The sequence below is a fragment of the Cupressus sempervirens genome, chromosome 3 (assembly GCF_028749045.1).
Source record: "Cupressus sempervirens isolate cs-2001-9-10 chromosome 3, ASM2874904v1, whole genome shotgun sequence".
NCBI lineage: Eukaryota > Viridiplantae > Streptophyta > Pinopsida > Cupressales > Cupressaceae > Cupressus > Cupressus sempervirens.
In genome coordinates, this window is record NC_143120.1 from 81,098,947 (window position 1) to 81,122,840 (window position 23,894).

Genomic DNA, 23,894 nt, shown 5'->3' on the forward strand with positions numbered 1-23,894 from the left:
TTAGGGGTCATAAGACCCTTAGGAACATATGTCATCATGTAATGGGTTGATGGGTGTCATAGGTCAACATATGACACCCTTCAACACATATGAACGATTATAATATGTACCTAGGGGTCCTAGGACCCCTAGGGATATAAGTCATCATGTAATGGATCAAAGGGGGTCATAGGTGACATATGTCTTCATGTAATGGGTTGAAGGGGGTCATGGGTCACCATATCACCCCCTTCGACCCATATGAATGATTCCAATGTGTACCTAGGGGTCCTACGACCACTAGGGACATATGTTGTCATGTAATTGTTCGAAGTGGGTCACGGGTCACCCGATGACCCCCTTCGACTCAAATAAATGATTCTAATATGTCCCTAGGTGTCCTAGGACAACTAGGGACATATGTCATCATGTAATGAGTCGAAGGGGCTCATGGGTCACCCTATGACTCTCTTCGACCCATAGAGAAACATGTCGTCATGTAATGGGTCGAAGGGGGTCGTGGGTCACCCTATGACCCCTTTAAATCAATATGAATGATTCTAATATGTTCTTGGACACATGTCATCATGTAATGGGTCCAAGGGGGTCATGGATCACCCTATGACCCCCTTTAACCCATATGAATGATTATAATATGTCTCTAAGTGTCTTAGGTCTCCTAAGGACATATGACATCATGTAATGGGTTGAAGGGGGCCATAGGTGAACCTGTGACCTCTTTTGACAGATATCAACAATTATAATATGTCATTAGGGGTCCTAGGAACCTTAGGTATATATGTCATTATGTAATGGGTCAAAGTGGGTTATAGGTGATATATGTTGTCATGTAATGGGTCGAAAGGGGTCATTGGACACCTTATGACACTATTCAACCCATATGAACAATTGTAATATTTTTCTAGAGGTCTTGAGACCCCTAGGGACATATGTCATCATGTAATGGGTCGAAAGGGGTCATGGGTCACTATATGACCCCCTTTGACCCATATGAACGATTCTAATATTTTCATAGGGGTCTTAGGACCCCTAGGGACATACGTCATTATGTAATCGGTCAAAGGGGGTCATAGGTCAACATATGACCCCCTTTGACTCAGATGAATGATTTTAATATGTCCCTAGGGGTCCTTGGACTTGTAAGGACATATTTCGTCATGTAATGGGTTGAAGGAGCTCATGGGTCACCCGATGACCCCCTTTGCCCCATATTAACAATTCTATTATGTCCCTAAGGGTTGTAGGAACCCTAGGGACATATATCAACATGTAATTGGTCAAAGGGGGTCATGGGTGACCCTATGACTCCCTTATACGAACGATTCTAATATATCCCTAAGAGTCTAAGGATCTCTAAGAACATATGTCCTCATGGAATGTGTCAAAAGGGGTCATGTGTCACCCTATGACCCCCTTTGACTCATATGAATGATTCTATTATGTCCCTAGGTGTCCTAGGACCCATAAGAACATATTTCCTTATGTAATGGGTCAAAGCGGGTAATGGGTCATCCTATGATCCCCTTCGACCCATATGAATGATTCTAATATGTCCCTAGGGGTCCTCGAAACCCTAGTGACATATGTCTTCATGTAATTTGTTGAAGGGGGTCATGGGTCACTTGATGACCTTGTTCTACCCATATGAACGATTCTAATATGTCCTTAAAGGTCCTAGGACCCCTAGGGACATATGTCATCATGTCATGGGTCGAAGGGGATCATAGATCAACCTATGACCCTCTTCCACCCATATAAATGATTCTAATATATTTGTAGGGATCCTAGGATCTATAGGAAGATATGTCTTCATGGAATGTGTCAAAGGGTGTCATGGGTAAAACTTTTACCCCCTTCAACCCATATGAACGATTATAATATGTCCCTAGGGGTTCTGGGAATGCTAGGGACATATGTCATCATGTAATGGGTCGAAGGGGGTCATAGGTCACCCTATGAAGCCCTTCGACCCACATGAACGATTCTAATATTTTTCTAAGTGTCCTAGGACGTGTAGTGACACATGTCATCATGGAATGTGTCGAAGGGGGTCATAGGTCATCCTATGAACCCCTTCGACCTATATGAAAGATTATAATATGTCTTTAGGGGTCTTATGACCCCTAAAGACATATTATAATCATTCATATGGGTATTAGCCCTAGGGATATATGTCGTCATGTAATGGGTTGAAGGGGGTCATAGGTCAACCTATGACCCCCTTCAACCCATATGAATGATTGTAATATGTTCTTTGGCATCCTAGAATCCCTAGGAACATATGTCATCATGGAATGGATTGAAGGGTGTCAGAGGTCACCCTTTCACCCCTTTCGACCCGTATGAATGATTATAATATGTCCCTAGGGCTAGTACCCCTAGGGACATATGTCATCATGTAATAGGTCAAAGGGGGTCATAGGTCACATCATGACTACCTTAGACCCATGTGAATAATTCTAATATGTCCCTAGGGGTCCTAGGACCACTACAGACACATGTCATTATGAAATTGATCAAAGGGGGTCATAGTTCAACATATGACCCCCTTCGACTCATATGAATGATTCTAATATGTCCCTAGCGGTCCTAAGATTCTTAGGAACACATGTCATCATGGACTATCTCCAAGGGGGTCATAGGTCACCCTATGACCCCCTTCAACCCATATGAATGATTATAATATCTTCCTAGGGCTAGGACCCCTAGGGACATATCTCATCATGTAATGGGTCAAAGTGGGTCATAGGTCACACCATGAATGTCTTAGACCCATATGAAAAATTCTAATATATCCCTAAGGATCTTATGACTCCTAAGGACACATGTCATCATGGAATGGAACAAAGGGGGTCATAGTTCAACATATGAACCCTTTTGACCCATATGAATGATTCTAATATGTTCCTAGGGGTCCTAGGATACCTACAAATGTATGTCATCATGGACTAGATCAAGGGGGGGTCATAGGTCACCCTACAACCCACTTTGATGCATATGAATGATTCTAATATGTCCCAAGGGGTTCTAGGACCCCTAGAGACATATGTCATCATCAAATGTTTCAAAAGGACCTATTTCTCCTTTTGATCCATATGAACGACTCTAATATGTCCCAAGGGGTCCTAAGACCCCTAGGAACATATGTCATTATTGAATGGGTCGACGGGGGTCATGTGTCACCTTATGACCCCTTTCGACCTTTATGAATGATTATAATATGTCCCTAGGGTTACTAGGACACCTAGGGATATATGTCATCATGTAATAGGTCAAAGGTGGTCATAGGTCAACCTATGACCCCATTTGAAACATGTGAATGATTGTAACATATCCATAGAGGTCCTAGGACCCATAGGGAGATATGTCATAATTTAATGGGCCAAAGGGGTTATAGGTCGACCTATTACCTCCTTCGACCCATATCATCGATTCTAATATGTCCCTAGGGGTCCTAAGATCCCTAGGGACATATATCATCATGGAATGTGTCGAAGGGGGTCATAGGTCACTCGATGATCCCCTTTGACCCTAATGAATCATTATAATATATCCCTAGAGGTCCTAGGAGCCCTAGGGAAACATGTCATCATGGAATGTGTAGAAGGGTGTGATAGGTCACCCCATATGAATCATTATAACTTGACCCTAGGATTAGGACCCTTAGGGAGATATGTCATTATGTAATGGGTTGAAGGTGGGTCATAGGTCAACCTATGAACCCCTTCGACCCATATGAACAATTCTAATATGTCCCTAGGGGTCTTAGGATCTCAAAGAACATATGTCATCATCAAATGTGTGGAAGGGGCTCATGGCTCACCCTATGACTAGCTTTGACCCATATGAATGATTATAATATGTCCCTCAGCATCCTAGTACCCCTATGGACATATGTTATCATGTAATTGGTCGAAGGGGGTCATAGGTCAACCCACAAACCCCTTCGACACATATGAACAATTCTAACATGTTCCTAAGGGTCCTAGGACCCCTAGTGACATATGTCATCATGTACTGGATCGAAGGGGGTCATAGGTAACCCTATGACCCCTTTCGAATGATATGAGTGTTTATAATATGTCCCAAGGGCTTTTAGTACCCCTAGGGACATATGTTGTCATGTAATGGGTCGAAGGGGGTCATGGTTCACCCTATGACCCACTTCGACCCATATGAAGAATTCTAATATGTCCCTAGGGGTCCTAGGACCCATAGCAACATATGTCATCATGTGATGGGTTGAAGGTGCTCATGGGTCACCCGATGACCCCTTTCGACCCATATGAAGATTTAATACATGTCTCTAGGGGTCTTACAACCTCTAGCGACATATGTCATCATGTAATAGGTCAAAGGGGGTCATGGGTCACCCTATGACCCCCTTCAACCTATATGAACAATTCTAATATGTCCCTTGGTGTCTTAGGACCCCTTGGGACATATGTCATCACGTAATGGGCAATGGGGTTATGGGTCACCCTATAATAGCCTTCGACCCATATGAATGATTCTAATATGTCCCTAGGGGTCTTAAGGCCCCTAGGGACGTATGTCATCATGTAATTGGTCGAAGGGGATCCTTGATGAACCTATGACCCCTTTCGACACATATGAATGATTCTAACATGTCCCTAAAGGTCCTAATACCCCTAGCGACATATGTCATCATGTAATGGATCGAAGGGGGTCATAGGTCACCCTATGACCCCCTTCGATTGATATAAATGTTTATAATATGTGCCAAGGGCTCCTAGTACCCCTAGGGACATATGTCGTCATGTAACGGGTTGAAGGGGGTCATGGTTCACCGTATGACCCACTCCAACCCATATAAACAATTCTAATATGTCCCTAGGGGTCCTACAACCTGTAGGGACATATGTCATCATGTGATGGGTCGAAGAGGCTCATGGGTCACCCTATGACCCCTTTTGACCCATATAAAGAATTAATACATGTCACTAAGGGTCCTAGCACCCCTAGTGACATATGTCATCATTTAATGGGTTGAAGATGGTCATGGGTCACCCTATGAACCCCTGTGACCCAGATGAATGATTATAATATGTCCCTCAGTGTCCTAGGATCCCTGCAAACATATGTCATCACATAATGGATCAAAGTGGGTCATGGGTCATCCTATGATAGCTTTTGACCCATATGAAATATTCTAATATGTCCCTAGGGGTCGTAAGGCCCCTAGGGGCATATGTCATCATATAATGGGTCGAAGGGGGTCATGGGTAACCCGATGACCCGCTTTAACCCATATGAATGATTCTAATATGTCCCTAGGGGTACTATGAACCCTAGGGACATATGTCATTATGTAATGGGTCGAATGGGGTCATAGGTTCTTCGACATATATTAACGATTCTAATATACGTAAGACTCCTAAGGACATATGTCATCATATAATGGGTTTAAGGGGTCATACGCCATGCTATGACTCCCTTTGACTTATATGAATGATTTTAATATGTCCCTAGAGGTCTTAGGACACTAGGGATAGATGTCATCATGTAATGGGTCGAAAGGGGTCATGGGTCACCTTATGACCTCCTTCCACCCATATGAACGATTCTAATATGATACTAGGGGTCCTAGGACCCCTATAGACATATGTCATCACGTAATGGGTCGAAGGGGGTCATAGGTCAGCCTATGACCCTTTTCAATCCATATGAATTATTCTAATATGTCAGATCCCTAGGAACATGTGACATCATCAAATCAATCAAAGGGGATCATGGGTCATCCTATGACCCCCTTCGACCCATATGAATGATTCTAATATGTTACTAGGGGTCCTAGCACCCCTAGGGTCACATGTGATCATGGAATGTGTCGAAGGGCGTCATAGGTCATCCTATGACCCCTTTTGACCCATATCAATGATTATAATATGTTTGTAGGGGTCCTAAGACACCTAGAGACATATGTCATCATGTCATAGAAAAACATATGACCCCCTTTGATCCATATGAACGATTTTAATATGTCCTAAAGGGTACTAGGACCCCTCGAAACATATGTTGTCATGGAATGTGTCGAAGGGGGTCATGGGTCAACCCATATGAACGATTATTATATTTTTCTCAAGGTCCTAGGACTCCTAGGGACATATGTCATCATATAATGGGTCGAAAGGGGTGATAGGTCAACCTATGAATTCCTTTAACCCATATGAATAATTCTAATATGTCCCTAGGGGACCTAAGATCCCTAGCAACATATGTCATCCTGAAATGTGTCGAAGGGGGTCATGGATCACCCTATGACCCCCTTCAACCCATATGAACCATTATAATATGTCCCTAGGGGTCGTAGGACCCCTAGGAACATATGTTGTAATGTAATGGGTCGAAAGGGATCATAGGTCAACCTATGACCCCCTTTACTACATAAGAACTATTATAATATGTCCCTAGGCATCATAGGACCCCTAGGGACATATGTCATCATGTAATGGGTCAAAGGGGGTCATCAGTCACCCAATGACCCCTTTCGACCTATATGAATGATTATAATAAGTCCCTAGGATTTTTAGGACCTCTATAGACATATGTCATCATGTAATGTGTTAAAGGGGGTCATGGGTCACCCTAGGACCCCCTTCAACCAATATGAATGATTCTAATATGTCTGTATGTGTCCTAGGATCCCTAGGAAGATATGTCATCATTGAATGTGTCGAAGGAGGTCATGGGTCACCTTATGACCCCCATCGACCCTTATGAATGATTATAATATTAGGACCCCCAGGGATGTATGTTGTCATGTAAAAGCTCAAACAAGGTCATGGGTCACCGTATGACCACCTTCAACCCATATGAGGAATTCTAATATGTCCCTAGGGGTCTTAGGAACCCTAGGGAGATATGTCCTCATGTAATAGGTATAATGGAGGTCATACATCACTTTATGACCCCTTTTGACCCATATAAATAATTCTAATATGTCCGTAGGGGTCCTAGGACCCCTAGGGACATATGTCATCATGTAATGGGTCAAACGGGGTCATGGGTCATCTGATGACCCCCTTTGACCCATACGAATGATTATAATATGTCCATAGGGGTCCTAGGACCGCTGGGGACATATGTGATCATGTAATGGGCTGAAGTTTGACACATATAAATGATTCTAATATGTCCTTAGGGGTCCTAGGATCCTTAGGAACATATATCATAATGGAATGTGTCGAAGGGGGTCATTGGTCACTCGATGAACCCTTTCGACCCTAATGAATGATTATAATATGTCCATAGGGGTCCAACGACCCCTAGGGACACATTTCATCACGGAATGTGTCGAAAGGCTTTATAGGTCATCGTATGACCCCATTCGACATATATGAATGATTATAATATGTCTCTAGGGATCGTAGGACCTCTAGGGACACATGTCATTCTGGAATGTGTCGAAGGAGGTCATATTGTCAAACATCACGCTATGACCCCCTTTGATCCATTTGAATGATTATAATATGTCCCTTGGACTAGGACCCCTAGGCACATATGTTGTCTTGTAAATGATTCTAATATGTCCCTTTGGGTCCTAGGAACCCTAGGGACATATGTCATCATGTAATGGGTTTAAGGGGTTCATAGGTCAACATATGACCCCCTTCGACCTATATGAACAATTCTAATATGTCCCTAGGGGTCCTAAGATCCCTAAGGACATATGCCTTCATGGAATGTGTTGAAGGGGCTCATGGTCAAACTTATGACCCTCTTCGATGCATATGAATGATTATAAAATGGTCATAGGATCCCTAGGAACATATGTCATCATGGAATGTGTCGAAGGGGTTCATGGGTCACCCTATGACCCTCTTCAACCCATATGAAAGATTGTAGTATTTCCCTAGGGTTCCAAGGATCCCTAAGAACATATGTCATCATGTAATGGGTTGAAGGGTTTCATGGGTCACCATATGGCTGCCTTCGACCCATATGAATGATTGCAATATTTCTCTACGAGTGCTAGGACCCCCAGTGACATATGTCCTCATGTAATGTGTCAAAGGGGGTCATAGGTGAAATATGTCATCATGTAATCAGTTGAAGGATTTCATGGGTCACTCTATGACCCCCTTCGACGCATAAGAATGATTATAATATGTTGCTAGGGGTCCTAGGACCCCTAAGGACATATGTCATCATTAAATGGGTCAAAGGGGGTCATAGGTCAACCTATGACTACCTTCTACCCATATGAACAATTCTAATATGTCCCTAGGGGTCTTAGGATCCCTAGGAACATATATCATCATGGAATGTGTTGAAGCAGGTCATGGATTACTCGATGACCCACTTTGACCCATATGAATGATTATAATATGTCCCCAAGGGTCCTAGGACCCCTAGGGACATATGTTGTCATGTAATGGGTCGAAGGGGGTAATAGGTCAACCTATGACTCCCTTCAACACATTTGAACGATTATAATATGTCCCTAGGGGTCCTAGGATGCCAAGGGACATATGTCATCATCTAATGGGTCGAACGGGATCATAGGTGACATATGTCTTCATGTAATACATTGAAAGGGTTCATTGGTCACCCTATAACACCCTTCGACTAATATGAATGATTATAACATTTCTCTAGGGGTCCAAGTCCCCTAGGAACATATGTTGTCATGTAATGGGTTGAAGGGGGTCATGAGTCACTGTATCACCCCCTTCGACCCATATAAATGATTATATTATGTTCGTAGGGGTCATAGGATCCCTAGGGAAGCATTCCATCATGCAATGATTCCAAGGCAGTCATGGGTCACCCTATGACCCCCTTAAATCCATATGAATGATTCTAATATGTCCCTAGGGGTCCTAGGACCCCTAGGGACACATTTCATCATGTAATGGCTCGAAGGGGGTCATGGGTCACCATACGAACCCCTTCAACCCATATGAATGATTGTAATATGTCCCTAGGGGTCCTATAACCCCTAGGGACATATGTCATCATGTAATGGTTCGAAGGGGGTCATGGGTCACCCTATGAGTCCCTTTAACCCATATAAATGATTATCATATGTCCCTAGGGGTCCTAGGAGCCCTAGGGACATATGTCATCATTAAATGGTTGAAGGGTGTCATAGGTCAACCTATGACTGCCTTTGACCCGTATGAATAAATCTAATATGTCCTTAGGGTTCCTAGGAGCCCTTGGAACATATGTCATCATGGAATGTGTTGAAGTGGGTCATGGGTCACCCTATGATCCCCTTCGACTAATATGAATGATTATAATATGTCGCTAGGGGTCCTAGGCCCCCTAGTGACATATGTCATCATTAAATGGGTCGAAAGGGGGTCATTGGTAAACCTATGACATCTTTCGACACATATGAATGATTATAATATGTCCCTAGGGGTGTGAGGACCTCTAGGGATATATTTCATCATGTAATGCGTTGAAAGGAGTCATAGGTGACATATGTCATCATGTAATGGGTCGAAGGGTGTCATTGGACACCCTATGTCCCGCTTTGACCGATATGAACAATTATAATATTTTCTTAGGGGTCCTAGGATCCTTAGGGACATATGTCATTATGTAATGGGTCAAAGGGGGTCATGGGTCACCGTATGACTCTTTTTGACCCATATGAATGATTCTAATATAGGACCCCTAGGGACATATGTCATCATGTAATTCATTGAAGGGGGTCATGGGTCACTCGATGACCCCCTTCAACTCATATCAATGATTCTAATATGTTGCTAGGGGTCCTAGGAGCCCTAGGGACATGTCGTCATGTAATGGGTCAAAGAGGTACATGGGTCACCTTACGACCCTCTTCGATCCATATGAACAAATCTATTATTTCCTTAGGGGTCGTGGGACCCCTAGGGACATATGTCATCATGTAATGGGTCAAATGGGGTAATGGGTAACCCTATTACTCCTTTTAACCCATATGAACGATTCTAATATGTCCCTAAGGGTCCAAGGATCCCTAGGAACCTATGTCATCATGGAATGTGTCAAAGGGTGTCATGGGTCACCCTATGACCCCCTTCGAGCCATATGACTGATTATAATATGTCCCTAGGGGTCCTAGGACCCAAGGGACATATTTCATCATGTAATGAGTCGAAGCAGGTCATAGGTCAACGTATGACCCCCTTCAACATATGTGAATGATTTTAATATGTCCATAGGGGTCTTAGGATCCTTAGGAACATATGTTGTTATGTAATGGGTCGAAGGGGGTCATGGATCACCCTATGACCCCATTCGACCCATATGAACAATTCTAATATGTCTGTAGGTGTATTAGGACCCATAGGGACATATGTCCTCATGTAATGGATCGAAGAGGGTAATGGGTCACCCTATGACACCACTTGACCCATATGAATGATTCTAATATGTCCATAAAGGTCCTAGGACCCCTAGGGACATATGTCATCATGTTATGTGTCATATTCGACCTATATAAATGATTATAATATGTCCTTAGCGATCCTAGGATTAGTAGAATGATATGTTTTCATGGAATATTTCCAAGGGTGTCATTCGTCAATCGATGACCACCTTCATCCCAGATGAATGTTTATAAAATGTCCCTAGGGGTCCTAGAATGCTAAGGACATATGTCATCATGTAATGGATCTAATGGAGTCATAAATCACCCTATGAAGCCCTTTGACCCATATGAACAATTCTAATATGTTCCTAGCTATCTTAGGACAAGTAGTGACACATGTCATCATGGAATGTGTCAAAGGAGGTCATAAGTCATCATATGACCCCCTTCACCCCATATGAATGATTATACTATGTCTGCAGGGGACCTAGGACCCCTAGGGAAATATGTTGTCATATAATAGGTTGAAGGGAGTCATAGGTCAACTTATGACCCCCTTCAACCCATATTAATGATTGTAATATGTACCTTAGTGTCCTAGGATCCCTAAGAATATATTTCATGATAGAATGGATCGAAGGGGGTCATAGGTCACCCTTTCACTCCCTTCAACCCATATGAATGATTATAATTTGTCCCTAAGGCTAAGACCCCTAGGAACATATGTCATCATATAATGGGTTGAAGGGAGTCATAGGTCACCCCATGGACCCCTAGGGACACATGTCATCATGAAATGTGTCAAAGGGGGTCATAGGTCAGCCTATGACCCCCTTAGACCCATACAAACGATTATAATATGACCTTAAGGCTAGAACCCCTAGGGACATATGTCATCATGTAATGGGTCAAGGGGGTTCATAGGTCAACACATAATCCACTTGGACCCATGTGAACAATTATTATATTTTCTTAGGTGTCCTAGGATCCTTAAGAACATATGTCGTCATGGAATGGATGAAAAGGGGTAATAGGTCACCCTATGACCCCCTTCGTGCCATATGAATGATTTTAATATGTCTTTAGGGGTCTTAGGACCCCTAGGGACACATGTCATCACAGAATGTGTCAAAGGGGGTCATAGGGTGACCCCCTTCAACTCATATGAATGATTATAATATGACTATAAGTCTAGGACCCTTAGGGACATATGTCATCATGTAATGGGCTGAAGGGGGTCATCGGTCAAGCTATGACCCCCTTTGACTCATATAAATTATTCTAACATGTCCCTTGGGGTCCTAGGATCCCTAGGAACATATGTCATCATGGAATGGATTGAAAGGGGTCATAGGTCACCCTATGACCCCCTTCAACCCATATGAATGATTCTAATATGTCAAATGTTGTCATGAAATGTGTGGAATGGTGTCATAGGTCATCTTATGAGCCCATTTGACCCATATTAATGATTATTATGTTTGTAGGGTTCTCAGGACCCCTAGGGACATATGTCATGATGTAATGGGTCAAAGGGGGTCATAGGTAAACCTATGACCCCCTTCGACCCATAGGAATGTTTCTAATATGTCTTGAGGGGTCCTAGGACCCCTTGAAACATTTGTTGTCTTGTAATGTGTTGAAGGGGGTCATGGGTGACCCTATGACCCCCTTCGACACATATGAATGATTATAATATTTTCATCATGTAATGGGTCAAAGGGGGTCATAGGTCAACCTATGATTGCCTTCAAACCATATGAATAATTCTAATATGTCCCTAGGGGTCATAAGATCCCTAGAAACATATGTCATCATGGAATGTGTCAAAGGGGGTCATGGGTCACCCTATGACCTCCTTCGACCCATATGAATGATTCTAATATGACCCTTGGGGACACATGTCATTATGTAATGGGTCGAAGGGGGTCATGAGTCACCCTATGACTCCCTTCAATGCATATGAACAATTCTATTATGTCCCTAGGGGATTTAGGACCCGTAGGGAAACATGTTTTCATGTAATGGATTGAAGGGGTTCATGGCTCACCCTATGACCTCCTTTGACCCAGATGAACGATTCTAATATGTCTTGGGGACACATGTCATTGTGTAATGGGTCGAGCAGGTCATGGGCCACCCTATGATGCCCTTCGACCCATATGAATGATTCTAATATGTCCTTAGGGGTCCTAAGACCCTTAGGGACACATGTCATCATGTAATTAGTCAAAGGGTGTCATGGGTCACCCTATGACCCTGTTTGACCCACATGCATGATTCTAATATGTCGCTAGCGGTCCTTGGACCCGTAAGGACACATGTCATCATGAAATCTATCGAAGGTGGTCATGGGTCACCCTATGACCCCCTTCAACCCATATGAACAATTATAATATGTCGCTAGGGGTCCTAGGACCCCTAGGGACACATGTCATCATGGAATGGGTCGAAGGGGGTCATGGGTCACTGTATGACCCCTTTCATCACATATGAACGTTTCTAATATGTCCCTAGGGGTCCCCAGACCCCTACGGACATATGTCATCATCTAATGGGTTGACGGGGGTCATGGGTCACTCGATGACCACCTTTGACCCATATGAATGATTCTAATATTACCCTAGGGCTCTTTGGACCTCCAGGGACACATGTCATCATATAATGGGTCAAAGAGGGTCATGGGTCACCCTATGACCACCTTCGACCAATATGAATGATTCTAATATGTCCCTAGGGGTCCTAGGATCCCTACGGATAGATGTCATCATATAAGGTATTGAAGGGGGTCATAGGTCATCCTATGACCCCCTTCAACCCATATGAAAGATTCTAGTATGTCGTTAGGGTCCAATTACCCCTAGGGATAGATGTCATCATGGAATATGTCAAATTGGGTCACTAGTCATCCTATGACCCTGTTTAAGCTATATGAATGATTCTAATATGTCCCTAGGGGTCCTAGGACCCATACATGTTGTCATGGAATGTTTCGTAGGGTGTCATAGGTCACCATATGAATTCCTTCGACCCATATGAATGATTATAATATGTCCCTAGGGGTCCTAGGATACCTAGGGACATATGTCATTATGTAATGGGTCGAATAGGGTCATAGGTCACCCTATGGCCCCCTTTGACCCATATGAATGATTATAATAGGTGCTTAGGAGTCTTAGAACCCCTAGGAATAGATGTTATCATAGAATGTGTCGAAGGTGTTCATGGGTCACCCTTTGACCCCCTTCAACCCATATGAATGATTATAATATCTCTGTAGGGGTCCTAGGACTCCTAGGGACATATGTCATCATGTAGTCGATTGAAGAGGTTAATAGGTCAGCCTATGTTCCTCTTCAACCCATATGAATGATTATAATATGTCCCTATGGGTCTTAGGATCCTTAGGAACATATGCCATCATGGAATGTGTTGAAGGGGGTCATGGGTCATGCTATGACCCGCTTCAACCCATATGAATGATTATAATATGTCCCTAGGGGTCCTAGGACCTCTAGTGACATATAAGATCATTTAATGGGTTGAAGTGGGTTATAGGGTGACCTATGACCCCCTTCCACCCGTATGAACGATTCTAATATGTCCCTAGGGGTCCTAGGACCCCAAGGGACACATCTCATCATGGAATGTGTCGAAGGGGGTAAAAGGTCATCCTATGACCCCCTTCCACCCATATGAATGATTCTAATATGTCCGTAGGGGTCCTAGAACCCCTAAGGACTCATGTCATCATAGAATTTTTCAAAGTGGGTCATAGGTCATCCTATGATGACATTTTATCCATATGAACGATTCTAATATGTGCGTAGGGGTCCTAGTACCCCTAAGGATACATGTCATCATGGAATGTGTCGAAGGGTTTCATAGGTCAGCCTATTACTCCCTTCAACCCATATGAACAATTATAATATCTCCCTAGGGGTCCTAGGACCCATAGGGATATATGTCATCATGTAGTGGGTCAAAGGGGTTCATTGGTCACCTTATGACCCCCTTTGTCGCATGTTAATGATTCTAATATGTCCTTAGGGGTCCTAGGACCGCTAGCGACATATGTCATCATGTAATGTGTCGAAGGGGGTCATGGCTCACCCTATCACCCCCTTCGACCCATATTAATGATTATAATATGTCCCTAGGGGTCCTAGGACCCCTAGAGATATATGTCATCATCTAATGGGTCGAAGGGAGAGATAGGTCACCCTATGACCCCCTTCGACCCATAAGAACGATTCTAATATGTCCCTAGCGGTCTTCAGACCCTTAGGGACACATGTCATTATGGAATGTGATGAAGTGGGTCATAGGTCATCCTATGACCCCATTTGACCCCTTTGAACCATTCTAATATGTCCTTAGGAGTCCTGTTGGCACTCAAAATTGACTGGTCAATTTTGAGCACTATTGAAAAATTCAGGCCTATAAATGCTTTGTGAAGCTTATGTACCTCAGCATTGAGTTAATGCATACATGGTGTTCAATGTTTCTAACACCCTCCATTCAGCCTGTCTACCTGTTCCATGTAGATAAATCATCATTCTAAGCTATTTGGCGAAGTCCTATTTCAAGCATTTGTCAAATTTGCAATTCTTCCCTAGTGTCAAACAACAACAGGAGGTTTTGTTTGCATTTGAATATCTCGCACCCAGAAAGGTTTTGTGACTTTTCACTTTGAGAGTTTCTAGTGTCCATACCTAAGAATCTATGTTCCAGATTTTGAGTCGTTTCGAGTCCGTTTGACTAGGTTTTAAATTCCTAAAAGATGGTTAGTTACTGTTTTTATGATTGATGCACTTTGCACCTAATTCCAGGAGGCCCTATTTGATGTGCTATAAGTTTGACCCAGTTCACCAAAATCTTGAAATTATTTTTTTGTTGCATTGTACATGTCAGAGACTTGTTGTGTGTCAAGTTTTAGCTCTTGATGAATCTGTTTGATCAGTTTTAAAACACGATTGCAAATGGAATTTCTAAAGTTTTACTAGTGTCAGAATTTGCAGATTTGTCAAGACCCCTGTTCGAGATGTTATAACTAGAGATCAATGATTGGAAAGATTGAATGGTTTGTTTCCCTATGTTCTATACTGAAAATACTCCAAGTGTGTCAATTTTTAAATCTTGACAAATCTGTTTGCACACTTTTCCAAGGTCATTCCGTTTGTAAAAATTGTTATGTTGTCATTGTTTCCTATCCTACAAATCCAAGTAGCCAACTTTAGACGCTTGCCAAATTCACCCAGTTATTCGTCATAAGCCTAAATCATAGATCCATAATGTCCTCATAATAGAGATTGAGTGTCCCAATTTTCATTTCCCCATGTTTTCATTGGCAGGAAGCAATTATGTAGAACAAAGATTCGATGTGCCAATTTTTGGGGCCTTGTCAGATGTTTGAATTAGTTTTTAAGACCAGCCTACAGGCCCTATCATCAAAAAGTCAAAGTTTTCAAAGAGCAGAATAAATGTGTTTTCAATGATCAATTTGTGATCAAATTTGACTCCATTCAATTTGAGAGGGTCTGTGGATCAATCTACAAATCAGTTGTCCATAAACAAATTTTTTTTTAGTCGGACCCACTTTGGGGTCCAACTGATTTCATCAGAACTGATAAGGATTGAAAGTGTTTGAAGAAGTTATTGCGCTCTTGGTTGCATATGAACATTGGCAATGATTCACTTGTCATCCTAAGATGTTTTTTGGGATGAATGGATACCAATTTTAAGCATTTAAGCATATAAGAAGAAGGTGTTTTTAGTAAGTTAATCTTTTGAATGAATCAATGTTTGAAGACATTTTCAAAGTTTCGTGATCTTCTACTTTAAGAAACCAAACAAGTGTTCTACATGCTTGAAATCTTAATATAATGATGGATGATAATAAATAAAATCCATATAAAGTCACATGTTTTCTCCAGCCGGTTGTTTGATTGATTATTGTGGAATACAGGGAGGTGGCATTATAAAAAATTTCTTTCCCATCCACTCCCAGTGCACATATGGGAAGTTGAAGCCGATCATCCAAGGCAGGGTAGGGACATCCATAATCCATTGTGATTTTTTATAAAAAAATAAAATGCAGCATCTGGAAATTTAAGATTGCAAAATCAATGGATAACTCGACCATAGTTTTCAAGCCGCCCATCTAAAAGGAAAATGCAATCAAATGCAGGGAAAAAAAGAAAAACAAAAAAAAGAAGAAGAAGATGCCATTAAATAGAGCTTACCCATGCAAGCATATAAATTGGTTGGATAAGCTGTGGCATGGAGGTTAGAAAGTCACTGTTAAAAGGCAGTTTTAAAACAAAGAAAGTTGTGGTAGGAAAGACTTCACAATGCAACTAAAGCCCCACTCATGTTTTTGAAGCCACAACAAGTGGAAAAGATCTTCACGCCAAAAGACATAGAAGCTACCATTCCAAATGCAAGGACCCATGCCAAGCTAAGCAAGGGAGCCAGTCAATCACAAGCTTGGAGCAGGATTATGCCAGGAGAGAAGGAAATGTCCATCGAGGCGACTGCAAGGAAAGAGAGTTATAGGAAATGAAATTTGAAGGTCCACACTATCAAAGAAAATCCATGCCAAGAAAGAGGAAAATAGAGCATGCCATGCAATGTTAAAAAGAAGAGTAGTCCACTTTTTGAAGAACCCATGGCTTGTGAGAGAGAAGCCATAGACTAGTGGAAGAAAGGATCTGCAACAGAGTTGCAAGAATGAAGGGATCTTCTTTGTTTTTTTAAAGATTCTTGGACCATGTTTTGGGCAGCTCACACCAAACAAAGAAAAATAGCACAGAGGGTAACTCATAGAAAATCCGCAATGGAGAGGCTTTCTTAGTGTCAATGTGTGAGCAGCCCAGTCGTGAGGAGCTGTAGCATTTATATTTGTCTAGTTTATCCCACGGATTCGGTTTCTACTTCAGCTTTCCTAGCCAATGAGGGATGCCATCAATAATATGAATGGCAGGGTGCTTGATGGTAGGAACATCGCTACGACCAACATTAAATCAGGTTGAAGACAAGTCCACGCAGAGAATAGTGAAGAAAACTATGATAAACTTTAATCCCACATTTACTGTGGAACAAAAAACTATAGTCTTTAAATACTATGCAACACTTAACTCAATGTGAATACAAGGAAGGGCCTTTTGAAAGGCAAGGGTATGTAACAAGGTGGGCCCCAGTGTGTTAGACGTAGATGCCAGCTTAGCAATGACATAAGAAAATTTTTAATCAAACATGCACACAAGCTGATGTGGCGCCCAGACTAGAGATCGCAGAAGATGTTGACATGTGGATTGATCTGACGGCATGTGCATCCCTGCAAAAAAAGTTACAAGGTAGTTAAATAATGCGGGGATGCACCTGGGTGCCACGTGGCATGGCGGGTCCCATGGATGATACAATGGCAAGGATGAGTAGATCAAGATGGAGGCACAAGATTTTACCACGTGGTGAGATCTGACGGTCTGCGCATCCCTAAAAAATGGAGTTGTAGGAATTTAAGTAATGCAGGGAAGTGCATTTTCGACATGTGGCACTAGGTCCCTATGGTGCTGATGTGGAATTTGAGAGCAATGGTCGGCCAATCAAATGCAGACACATGGCAAAAGGATGGTCAAAGCTTGTTGACCCAGATGGAGGCATAAAGGGAAAAATAAAATGGTTTTAAAATTTTTATTTTAACATTGCTTTCAAAAGGATATGTGCAAGTTCATTTTAAATTTAAAAAGGGCTTAAATGTAAAGTTTTGACTTTAAAGAATTTTAAATTTTTGAAATTTAAAATCAAATTGAGTTTTAGACCTTAATTTTTATAGCCACAAAAGCGATTTTCAAATTGAGATTCTGCGCATTTTTAGAAGGCCAGAGATGCACTCCAATATACCGTTGGAATCGGGAAAACTTGACCTTTCCAAATTTGGAGTTTTTTTATTCATAGGTGCTTCCTAGTTTAAGTTATAGGACAATTTGTGAAATTAGAGGCATTGGTGATAGAACAGGCTGAGTTCTTCAGTGATGATTAAGATTGGCTAGAGGATGGTTTTAAAGGTCTGTTGCAATTTGAAAGTGAAGAAAATCAACTTGAGGTTGTTTTCTTGTCTTCTCAAGTCATTTTCAACTGATTTGTTACTTTTACCTTGAATTCGCTTTTACATTAGGATTAGTTACATGCTTTTCATCATCAAATTTCTGAGATATTTCTACATGGTAGAGGCCAAATGATGAAGATTAGATATGATATGCAGTTGTAGAGAGAAGGGAGAGAGAGGTTTTTTCATCTTCTTGAAGGGGAATTTTGAAGGGACACTTGTCGACTGCAAATTCAATCTAAGAATTGCCCTCTTCATATTTATTCTTTCTTCTTCTCTAAAAAAGGTTGTTGGTTGGTTTTCTATTTTCCAGTTCTTGGAGCTCTACTCAGGCTGTGAAAGCCACACACCCAACATATTTTGTATGAACAACATATGGATTTCATAGATAGTTCTGATACATTAGTGTGATCTTGTATCTTGTTTTATGCATTCCTAATGTACTTATTACAAGGAGATAAATACAATGTGTAGAAGGTTTTAAATTTCAATATAATTCTATCTCCTTTCTTTTTGAATTTGTAATTTTATATGTTCAAGAACAAAGAGCTTGAACCTATTTGCAATTGCCCGATTGTATGTTTGAAGTTTGCTTGCCTTTGACTCAAGGAGTCATATAATTGCTTGTGGTTTCAGACAAGGTTGCAGATTCATTAAGAAGGATGTGTGAAAATATGGGGTTATATTGGATATTGTTGTCTAATTCATAAGGTGAACAAACCGAACATGAATGTCTCAACATATGGCATATGTTGATTGATGTTCAAGGATGTGTAATTATGGAGTGTAGGATTGCCCTAATGGATAAGGCACTGGTCATTTGTAGGATCATTAAGTTTTTGCTGCATATTGGACATGCTATCTTTTCTCAATATGAATCAATCATTTTCCCTTCATGTTGAAGTGGACATAAAAGTTGAACCCTCACTTAGCCTATGAGATTCCTAGATCTGCATTTAGCTACTGTAGATTGACAATATTTCATGAGTTATCAGGAGAAATAAGGGTTGTATCTGCTTCATAATAGATTCAATGTATGCTTTGATAACTTGTACCATATAAAGAATCTACAGGTCTACTACCTAGGTTTTGCAGAGCTTGAAGAAGAAGAAGGGTCAAGCCTTATAGTTGGCCTGGTGTCTGAATGGGCATGTTGAAGATGGGAGTTAGCTGCCCCTAGATGTGTTTTGTTCTCATCAGGGTAATTGAAAACCAGTAACATTTTCAAACACCAACAAAATGGCGACTCTACTGGGGAGTTGCTTTTAGAAAGAACCAAAATCTCTACCATGAAACAAATTGGATATAGAAAATTTAGAGCAAGATGCGTTCCTTTTCCTTGCTGAAGTTTCATGTTCCCCAGTTAAGCTTTATTCATTATCAGTAGTATGTTGTAAAATTGGATGAAAATTGTGTGCTATGACTATCATAGGTCTATCTTCAATCAGTTCAGTTTGCAAATACTATTGAGAAAGTTTCAGAGTCAAGAATTGATTTATAAAGTATAATTTCTTTTCAAGGTGTTAGTGATCTGCAAGTTTCCTAAATTGTTCAGATCTGTCAAGTGACTAATTGTGTTTTATTTCTCAAAAAGTGTGAGTGGCAACTCTCAAATCTCTGTACCAGTTTGTTCCTAGTTAATTTTATTGAAAAATTTTGAAGGACTTTCAGTTGTATGGGTAGATTTAAAATTTTTGGTAGTTTCTTGAAAAGGAATTTTAAATTCTTGATAAGTCTTATAGTGTTGTTTGCAATCTGTTGTTATAAAGACTTGAAGTGTAAAAGTGAATCATAGTAGTGATTGTTATATTCCTCTTGCAAAGAGGTGGTAGATGTACAAAGTTTTGACTAGTGGTGTAAAGGATTTTCAGTCTTGCACCTATGCCAAATCAGCAGATTGAACTTTGCACAAGCACTTAAGGTATTTTGGTTTTCATGTTTTCTTTTCATGGAAGTCAAGTGTTTAAAACAGTTGCCTCTATTCAGTGATTTTCAGCACTAGAAAGAAGAGGTAGAAATTTTGTTCTATAATGGAGTCAGATCTCAGATTTGAGATTAGTTTACCAAATTCTGAGAGTTTGGAAATCGTGAATAATAACATTGCTATGCTGAAGAGACTGGTCTACAAAAGGATTGTCAATCTTCTAAGAATTCAAGTAGGAAGTACTCAAGGTTTAAGTGCCGAACAATGTTATTTAAGGCTTAAATCAGTAATTAGTAAGATTCTTTTTCATTGTAGACCTGAGGAATCTTCACTGCCTTGTGTTTTCCTTGATGTTCTAGTATCCGATTCAGTCAATTGGCCAGCACCTATAAGGTTATAAATACTTTTGCAAATTGAAAAATTCATTGAGGAGATGGAAAGTGGTGATTACATATTTCATGTTATGTCTTCTAATTATAATGAGTGTGCTGAAAGTCAAGGTAGTAATGAATACAATGAGTCCGTAGAGCAAGATAATCTATCTTTCGAATGTGAAGAGATGGATTCAAATGTTAATAAATTAGGTAGTAGCAATCAACATGAAAAGGATGGATATAAAAGAGAAGATAAATTTTGTTACAATACATATGAAGTTGAAGAAAGTCGTAACACCAGTAGATCTAGTGATTGCCATGATAAGAAAGAATGTTGTAATAATGTTGATTTTCCATATTGTTACACTAAGGATCCTGTTGTTGTAAGTTCTTCATGTTATCCAGATGATAACCATAGTCGGGAGAAGATTTGTAAGGCAATCTTCTTGAGCTCCGATGAAATCTCAGAATTGTTGGCTCGTGAGTTTGAAAAGCATGTAAGTATCTCTAAGGATCTTCATATATTCTCTCATAATACTTTTTCATTCAATCAAATCAATTCCGCAAAGTTTGATGTGGGAAAAGAGGTAGAATCTGAACAATCTTTGTTAGACTTTGGAGGTGTAGATGATAGTACCTCAAATGTCTTTGCACATGATGATTTGTTGGATGTAGAGAATGTTAATGAAGGGAAGTTTAATGATGTTTCATATTCTTTTTATGTTGATCTTGCTGAACATTGTTTTGATTTTTCATATAATGAAGAGGAAAACATTGGAGATTGTAAATCAGATTATGGTTTTTCTTTATATGCTGATAAGTCTTGTAAAGATGAGTTCAAGGTTTATTCCGACTTTCAGTTTAATGAAGAAGATGATAGTGATCAACATAGTTTGGATTAGTACTTTTAGAATGAATTTTCAATTTTGGTGACTAATCAGTTGTTTGAATGTGAAGAGGTTTCAACAAAGGATAAATCTGATTCGATGAGAAACATGGTTGCAAGTAGGCAACAATCAGATTTCACATACTCTTCATTTACGGAGGTAGAAGGTGAGTTACAATCTGCTCCATGTAACTCGTTGAATGAAGTTGAATTTGAGCACTTTATGTTTCGAGTTGAAGGAATCCATGACTCAATCAGTAGTGATCAGTTTCATTTTTAGTCTGATGTCAGTTATTATGATCATGCTAATTCATATTTTCATAGTGAGCAAGGTGTAGAAAGTTTATCTGATTTTTATATGCACTATGAAGATGATGATAGCAATTTTGTTTTGCCTAACGAAGTAATTGAAAGTGTTGATATGATGGGTGAAACAAATAAGGATGAGAGTTTCAGTTTGCCTCAGGAGAACATAAATGAAAATAAGGTTTTTGATCAGGGTAAGAAGTTCTAAAACTTTTGGTGGCCCGGGACCATCGCATGTACATAGTAGTTGTAGATTTCCTTGTTTTCAATAAAGCTGTTCAAGAAAGTTTTGATGTTCAATAGAGCTTTGAAGTTTTGGAGTGGTCTACTTCTACCAGAGATTTGAATCCTTGACATGCCTACAAGGACATGCATCCCCAGATAGAGCCACTGTTGGCGCTCAAAATTGACTGATCAATTTTGAGCACTATTGAAAAATTCAGGCCTATAAATGCTTTGTGAAGCCTGTGTACCTCGTCATTGAGTTAATGCATACATGGTGTTAAATGTTTCTAACACCCTCCATTTAGCCTGTCTACCTATTCCATGAAGATAAATCATCATTCTAAGCTATTTGGCGAAGTCCTATTTCAAGCATTTGTCAAATTTGCAATTATGCCCTAGTGTCAAACAGTGACAAGAGGTTGTGTTTCCATTTGAATATCTCGCACTGAGAAAGGTTTTGTGACTTTTTTCTTTGAGAGTGTCTAATGTCCATACCTAAGAATCTATGTTTCATATTTTGAGTCATTTCGAGTCTTTTTGACTAGGTTTTGAATTCCTCAAAGTTGGTTAGTTATTGTTTTTATGATTGATGCACTTTGCACCTAATTCTGGGAGGCCCTGTTTGACGTGCTATAAATTTGACCCAACTAACCAAAATATTGAATTTCTTTTTGCGTTACATTGTACATGTCAGAGACTTGTTATGTGTCAAGTTTTAGCTCTTGATGAATCTGTTTGATCAGTTTTCAAATGTGATTGCAAATGGAATTTCTAAAGTTTTACTGGTGTCAACATTTGCAAATTTGTCAAGACCCCTGTTCGAGATGTTATAACTAGAGATCCATGATTGGAAAGATTGAATGGTTTTTTTTCTTGTGTTCTATACTAAAAATACTCCAAGTGTGTCAGTTTTCAAATCTTGACGAATCCGTTTGCACACTTTTCCAAGGTCATTCTATTTGTAAAAATTGTTATGTTGTCATTGTTTCCTGTCCTACAAATCCAAGTAGCCAAATTTAGATGGTTGCCAAATTTTTGCAGTTATTTTTCATGAGCCTAAATCATAGATCCATAATGTCCTCATGATAGAGATTGAGTGTCCCAATTTTCATTTCCCCATGTGCTCATTTGCCTAGTTTTCCAAGCCGAACCCAGACCCAGTTTATTGTGTTCTAACGTGTTTGCTTGCAGGTAAATTTGAGAAGGCAACTTTGACAATCAATATCTTTTGACTGGGATCTCATCATGAGATGAGAATTGGCAGGATGCAATTATGTAGAACAAAGATTCGATGTGCCAATTTTTGGGGCCTTGTTAGATGTTTGAATTAGTTTTTAAGACTAGCCTAGAGGCCCTGTCATCAGAAAGTCACAATTTTCAAAGAGCAAAATAAATGTGTTTTCAACGATCAATTTGTGATCAAATTTGACTCCAGTCAATTTGAGAGGGTACGTGGATCAATCTATAGATCAATTATCCGTAAATGAAATTTTTTTAGTCGGACCCATTTTGGGGTCCGACTAATTTCATCAGAACTAATAAGGATTGAATGTGTTTGAAGAAGTTATTGTGCTCTTGGTTGCATATGAATATTGGCAATGATTCACTTGTCATCCTAAGATGTTTTTTGGGATGAATGGGTACCAATTTTAAGCATTTAAGCATATGAGAAGAGGGTGTTTTTAGTAAGTTAATTTTTTGAATGAATCAATGTTTGAAGACATTTTCAAAGTTTC